The 6347-nt window shown below is 40.3% G+C and overlaps 1 pseudogene; it reads right to left on the bottom strand.

The window, feature by feature from the left end:
* Positions 1 to 3155: 3155 nt before the first annotated feature.
* On the bottom strand, positions 3156 to 4097 carry LOC110576505 (annotated as a pseudogene).
* Positions 4098 to 6347: the final 2250 nt, after the last annotated feature.

The raw sequence follows: 6347 nt of genomic DNA, 5'->3' as shown, positions 1-6347 counted from the left end.
TTGTTTTATTGAGAGGCTAAATCTAGTCTTTGTTGCTCATCTTGACAAGCTAAAGCTCCTCTCCAGTGGGTAAAATTATGCTGGACAAGCAGAGGAAAGCACCATCTAAAGTCTGACTCTTCCCTGGGCTCAGGGTAAGATATGTTACTATATAAGCCCCCTAGCCTCCCCACAAATCAGGAGAGATCTGTTTTACAGCTGAAGCCTTAGTATCTTAGAAGGACTAAAAGGAAATGCACCTCTAGGGGAACCTGAGGTCAGAGTGATTTGGGGACTTCAAAATTTGCCTAAGGAATTTGCAGAAAATGGATTTTAGGACTGCAGGAAGGACAGTGGTGTACAGAAATGGAAAATCACATGAGATGTGACTAATTCAGGACCTTAAAGATTAAACATGGCACTTAGATTTATTTTTAAGGGAAGAGTCTATCAAAATGTCCTTCCTTGTGTGTGGAGACAATAGGATGCGTACTCAGAATTAATATGAGCATCTCAGGAAAGACCACATAACTAGGAATCTTTTTTTCACCCTTTAAGCAAGGACAGCTGCATGACCAGGCCACCAAGTTAATTATGTTTGGCTCTAGGGAACCCAGTCGCTGTCTTTACTCTTAAGAAGAGAACCTTATGCCAATATTCCTTGAATCACCAAAGACAAAATCCATACAAGTATCAGCATGAAAATACAGTCATCTTTCTCTCCCTCCCACACAACCAACTTGATGAGGGAGCAGAAGGCTAGCTAAAGACGAAGCATAAGCTGACACCCTGCAATCTCCCCCTCTACGGCCACTCCTGGGTGGGATGTGTGACATTCTTCCAGGAATCTCCCAACTATCTTAATGTTAAAACCTTGCTAGAGGGGAAAACAACCTTAACTTGACAATGGCAAGGCCTCTGGTATCTTGTAGGTCCTCTTTAGCATTATCTTATAGGTCCTCTTTAGCATATGAAAGCTCTTTTGAAATCTCCCTTTTCCTTACTTCCCCCAACACCTGTGTATATAATCAGCCACTCCTCAAAATCCTGGTGCTGCAACTCTTTCTGCCCACGGGTCCTGTCCCCGTGATTTAATAAAACCACCATTTTGCACCAAAGACGTCTCAAGAATTCTTTCTTGGTTGTAGGCTCTGGACCTCACCCCACCAAACCTCACCTATATTCCAAAACCACATCAAACTGATAATCAAGTTCTTCTCATTGTTTAAAGACATTCCTCTAAGATACTTTAAACCACTCTTTCATACCCTTTACACTTAAAGGAATCAAGCAGCTCTCCAACTCTCCACCTTTCATCAAGTTTTTTTTTTTTAAATACTCTAATACCATATAGTATATACCTTTATATCCAATATTTGCAATTTACCAGTCAAGAGATATTACAAAAACAAAGAAGATCATATTTGTTGAAAACAAGAAATTAGTACTCTCCACATTTCAAATGCCTTTTATTTTTTTTTTTAAGATTTTTCTTTTTTTTATTCATGAGAGACAGAGAGAGAGAGAGGCAGAGGGAGAAGCAGGCTCCCCAAGGAGCAGGGAGCCCCATGTGGGACTCGATCCCAGGACCCCAGGATCATGACCTGAGCCGAAGGCAGACGCTTAACCATCTGAACCACCCAGGCACCCTCAAATAATTTTTAAAAATTTGGAATCTACTGGGGCGCCTGGGTGGCTCAGTCGTTAAGCGTCTGCCTTCAGCTCAGGTCATGATCCCAGGGTCCTGGGATCGAGCCCCGCATCGGGCTCCCTGCTCCGCGGGGAAGACTGCTTCTCCCTCTCCCACTCCCCCTGCTTGTGTTCCCTCTCTCGCTGTCTCTCTCTCTGTCAAATAAATAAATAAAATCTTTAAAAAAAAAAATTTTGGAATCTACTCACCAGAATCAGTGTTTAAGGATCTCTTAAGGGAGTGGCTCTTGCTTTCACCCTATAGAATTTTGCAAATAAAAATTATATCTGACCATTGAGTAATGTTATTTGATGAGCCTGAACCCTAAATTCTCTATACCCACGTAAATAATGACATCACTCCCTACCAGCTACAATAATATATATGTTTCCTCACCCATTGTTACCAGATTGTGACTTCCAGAATTTTAACAATATGCTATACTTATGTTCCTCTCGTTTAAGGTTTTTGGGTGCAGCTCCAGACCACATGGGACATAGTCTTCAGTAAGCAGGATGTCCCCTATACTACCACGTCAGTTTTACCATTTCTTGCATTCTGGTCTTCTCATTCCCACTTCTACCTCCACTTGGGTCCTCAGTGTCCTGGCCTTTCCACAAAGAGTTTGAAGGTGTGTGAGGATTCTGCTGGACATAAACTGGTATTATTATGAAAATTATGCTTTTATAATAGAATCTTGAACAGTCATGATCAAAAAAACATGGTAACTTTTCTGAGCTATGTGCCTCTGCTTAGTTCTTCCTGAATCTGAGGGGAACGGTCTATTGGCAACAGCAGGTTCAGAAAAATGACACAGAGGAACACCTGGGTGCTCCTGTCAGTTAAGCGTCCAACTCTTGATTTCAGCTCAGGTCATGATCTCAGGGTTGTGAGATCAAGCCTCACATCAGGCTCCATGCTGGGCATGGAACCTGCTTAAGATTCTCTCCCTCCCTCTCCCTCTGCCCCTCCCCACCCTTTCCCTCTCTACAAAAAAAAGAAAAAGAAAAAACAAAAATGACACAGAGATCATGGCCTGAACAGCAGAGCTAGAGCTTCAATTGTACCTGAGAAAGGAGTGCTGTGTCATGAAAAGTTTCTGGAGTCGGATAACCTGTACTTGAATTGATGCCCCACCACTCACCAAGTGTGACCTTTGTCAATATTTCTCCATAAATTTTTATTTTCTAATGTATAACATGAGACAGTAACCTCTGTCCCGTAGAACTATTATGAAGATGAGATGATTTAAAAATATAAATGTCTACATACAAAATTAGGTACCTAAGGTTAGGTACCTGAATAGGCAAATGAACTTTGGTCAGGTACTAAGAGATCCACAGTAATTTCTGATACTAGAGGGACAGAAAGTGGGTAGGAAATATTTGCTATCCAAGCATTAGTTTACTGTCTGGAATAACAAATCCCAGAATAGAAACAAAGGAAATAGTAATAGACATTTCTATAGAGGTGCCCTTCTATGTATTCAAAGCCCCTTCCACAATAACTTCTGACACCCCTGCCTTAACTCTTTGGTTCGAAATCCATATACAATAGGGTTCAAGGCAGGAGGTATGAGGTGATGAAGGACATTGAGCAAGATGAGGATGTCCATGAGGACCCTCTTTCTGGCCACATTTCTCAACAAAACAACCAGAGGATGGTGCTGAAGAACAAGATGAGGATGAAGTGAGAGCCACATGTGCTCAGGGCTTTAACAGCAGCCCCCTCAGCCTTGAACCTAAGCACAGCTCTTAGGATGAAGGTGTAAGAGAGGAAGATGAGGATGAAATCTGACCCCAGTAGTCCAACCAGCCACAAATTGGTAGATTCTGTTAAGGGTGAAATTGTCACAGGAGAGCCTGGACACAGACAAGTTGACACAGATGCAGTTCTCAATGACATTTTTCCCACAATAATGGAGCTGGGCAGAGAGAATGGGGACAGGTGAAAGCAGCAAAGTATTCCGAGCCACAATGAAAGCACTAGCTTTGACCACGAATTGGTTAGTGATGATGGTTGAATATTGTAGTGGGTGGCAGATGGCCGCATAGCAGTCATAGGCCATGACCATGAATGTGCAGGACTCCATAGGGAGGAAACTGTTCATGATGAACATCTGGAGGAAGCAGGCTGAGAAGCTGATGGACCTGAGATCAAACCAGAAGATGGCCAGGACCTTGGGGATGACGGTCAGGCAGAGCACAATGTCCAACAGAGAGAGGAGGCTGAGCAGGTGGTACATGGGCTCGTGCAGAGAGACCTCCAGCCAGATGGTGATCAAGAGGGTGGCATTGGCCCCCATGGCCAGGAGGAAGAGGAGGCTGAGGGGCAGGGACAGCCAGTGCTGCCAACTCTGGTAGTTAGGGAAGCAGATGAGGAGGAATTCAGAGACTAGAGCAGTGGAGTAGTTGCTGGGCGATGTCATGAGATAAATCCTAAACAGGATATTTCACCTGGGTTTATGTACAGTAAGACACAGGAATTAGGTTAATAGAAAACAAAACTGTCAAAATGCTAACACTTACTCATCCAGAAAACTGTTGAATAGAGAAGAACAATCCCAAATGAAGGCAAAGTTCAGTGAAGATATATGTGAATAGGGAGGAAACTTAGCAAATTATTTCTAAAGTTAATTCGGAAAAACAAATAAGACAGACTACCCACAAGGTTTGGAAGGAAAATGAAAAGAATTACCTCATTAAAACATACTGTAAAGCTACACAAATTTTTCAAGGGAGACTGACATGTGATACTGATAGAACAAATTTAATAATTATAGATCCCACAGGTCAGAAATGTTCACTAGTTACAGAATAATATAGAATAGTAAAGATGTCATAAAGTCATATTTAACTGTGGGTCTTTTCAATATGTATTGCTGACATGATTTGTTAGTGGTAAATTAGTTTTTCCTCAGTTTTTATCACACATCAAAGTCAATTTGAGATGAAAAAAATTTATGATATACTTCCAACCCTATAATAAAGCAGAAAAAATAAACCTTGATTAAATATAAAGAAAGTCCCATAAAATCCTCTATCATTCTGACTTACTGTACTACAAGCACAACTCATCCTGGACATGCTTAATTCAAGCCTGCACAAATACAGTTCAATGTTCCTATAGAAAGTTATGCTCAAAGGCAGGCTGTTTTTATTAACATTTATGACCACGAACCTCAAATGAGCGCTTACTGAGCAAGTCCATTATAATAACCTCTGGTTAATTTGCTCCTTCACTCATTGCAAGCAATTTTTTACATTTTCTAAATATTTTCTAAATGGTAAATTCATCTTCTCCTCTCTTAGAAGATCACCTCCCCAACAGCATCACAAAGACAGGAGAGGCTTTCAGATGCAAGTTCCTCAGTATCTATGATAGACTCATAAACTCATCAATACCTATACCTTGCTCTTTTCTTTGCATCTAGCCAACTCAAAAATCTATCCATCCTCCTAGTTACAATCCCCCCACCTCTGATATAGTGTCTATCCATCTCTGATCTTCTTAGAAACTTTGACTTTTTAATTATCCATTCCATTTCCTGTGTAGTCAATCTCTCCATGGATCCTTCCTATGGATATTCAAAATGCTGAAGTCTCTTGTGTCTTAATAAATTTCTATATCTATCCCACATCCCCATTTGTTGTAAAGACCATGATTTCAGTTTTGAACAAAGATACCAAACCTCTCTTATTCCTCTTTCTTTTACACCCAAACTTAAGGAACCAGAAGAGACAAAGGACTTCTAAAAAGAGGCAACTGTTGGCTTCAGTGGTTCAGTTGAGAAGTAATCACTGTGTAAATAAATGCCTCTAGAATGGCTCTAAAGATGTAGAAAAGGAGCATCTTTTAGAGGTATAAATATAATGGCATAAGCAAAGATTAGACTGAGTAGTTCTATAGAAGAAGAGAGGTTAGGAATTCTTAAGTTCTCCCATCTCTTCTGGATTAAATGACTGAATTTCATAAGACAGGCTGTGAAAATATTTGATGTATGTTGTAGAGGTAGAGATGATGGATCCAATTTTGAGATGTTGAATTTATAGAGTCTGTAAGCTATCAAAATGTACACGAGTCTGATTTCTACAGAAAAGAATTTGAATTCATTTGAAAGCTTAGAATTAAAGGAAGAGAATACAGAATATAGTTCAAACCACTGTTACTTTTATTTCTCAGCCTGTACTTACTATCTTTTCCTGCCTATTCTGCCACCTCTGAAAGACCCCTTCCTTGGCTCTTTATTCTTTTTCCTGCCCCTTATGTGTAGCCCCTATGCATGAACATGCTTCACAAATCCTAGTCTCTTATCCATCCAGCTCCCTGTCCTCATTCTTTCCTCATACTGTAAAGAATGGATCTAAATTAAGTTCATCCTTCTGCTACCTGGATTTCACTAAGAGTGTGCTTAATATAAAGGATAAAAAAGGAGAAGATACAGAGGAATAGGTACAGAGAAAAAGGGTCAGATGCCTGGATATATTGCCAGATAGAAGTTTGGACATAAATATGAGTCAAAGTTTTGACATATTCAGTTAATAAAAATTATCAGAAACTGACTCTCTACTAAAGGAAGTAACAGTGATCAGAGGGAAGGTAATTATTCTTCTATTCTTCTTTGTTTTGGTTCAACCATGCTTAGAATAGTGTCTAGTTCAGTGCACCTTGATTTCAG

Source organism: Neomonachus schauinslandi, chromosome 11 (genome assembly GCF_002201575.2).
Source record: "Neomonachus schauinslandi chromosome 11, ASM220157v2, whole genome shotgun sequence".
NCBI lineage: Eukaryota > Metazoa > Chordata > Mammalia > Carnivora > Phocidae > Neomonachus > Neomonachus schauinslandi.
This window is presented reverse-complemented; position numbering and strand designations above follow the sequence as displayed.